The sequence below is a fragment of the Gossypium raimondii genome, chromosome 6, assembly GCF_025698545.1.
Source record: "Gossypium raimondii isolate GPD5lz chromosome 6, ASM2569854v1, whole genome shotgun sequence".
NCBI lineage: Eukaryota > Viridiplantae > Streptophyta > Magnoliopsida > Malvales > Malvaceae > Gossypium > Gossypium raimondii.
The window spans coordinates 45,650,463-45,651,539 of NC_068570.1; the positions used below are offsets into that span (position 1 = coordinate 45,650,463).

The 1,077-nt window shown below is 38.4% G+C and overlaps 1 non-coding gene across 1 annotated transcript; it reads right to left on the bottom strand.

Moving 5' to 3' along the window:
- Positions 1-329: 329 nt before the first annotated feature.
- LOC128042025 (small nucleolar RNA R71) lies at positions 330-436 on the bottom strand. Its single transcript, XR_008197233.1, has one exon. It is a non-coding gene; the product is annotated as a small nucleolar RNA R71 (small nucleolar RNA).
- Positions 437-1,077: the final 641 nt, after the last annotated feature.

A 1,077-nucleotide genomic window follows, 5' to 3' on the forward strand; every position in this document is an offset into this window, starting at 1 on the left:
TAAGACAATATGTCGTGCCAGTGTTTCATGAGCTTAATTCGGGAATTAGGAGACCCAAAATTGAGGAACAACAATTCGAGTTGAAGCCAATCATGTTCCAGATGCCTACCGGAGATCCTCACATTCACTTAAGACTATTTATGGAGGAAAGTGATTCTTTCAAGCTATCTCGAGTACCCAAAGATGCAGTACGATTAAAGTTGTTCCCATATTCACTAAGGGACAGAGCTTGAGCTTGGTTGAACTCATTGCCACCGCATTCCATTACCACATGGCAAGAGTTAGCATAAAGATTCCTTATGAAGTACTTCCCACCTAGCAAGAATGTTAAGTTGAGGAATGAGATCACTACTTTCCAATAGATGGATGACGTGTCCTTGTATGAGGTATGGGAAAGGTACAAAGAATTATTACGGAAGTGCCCTCATCATGGAATCCCATTTTGCATCCAACTTGAGACATTCTATAATGGTCTCAATGCTCACACGAGAATGATAGTAGATGCTTCTACTAATGGAGCTCTCATTTGTAAGTCTTATAATGAGGCTTATGAAATCATTGAAAGAATTCCCAGTAATAATTATCAATTATCAACCAATTGAGTAGTGTCATGAAGACGAGTCATTGGAGTTCATGAAGTGGATGCTCTCACTTCACTAGCATATCAGGTATTTTCGATTTCCTCAATGCTTAAAATTTTTACCATTAATGGGTTTAACAATTTTGCAGCTCAGCCATCGAATCAATATGAATATGTAGCTTATGTTTATTGTGGGGAAGGACACTTGTTCGAAGAATGTCCATCAAACCTAGAATACAGGTACTACATGGGTAACCAAAACCAAAAATGAGGAAGACAAGGAATGCAATCAAATTTTTATAACCCACCTTGGTGAAACCACCCTAATTTCTCTTGGAGTAACCAAAGGACTAGGCCCAGTAACACTTATGCATGACCCAGACTAACCCAGCCAACTGGATTTACCTAACAAGTTTAGAAACCAACCCAAGTTGAACCATCCAATGGTTTGGAAAATCTATTAAAGGTATACATAACAAAAAATGATGCCTTAATTC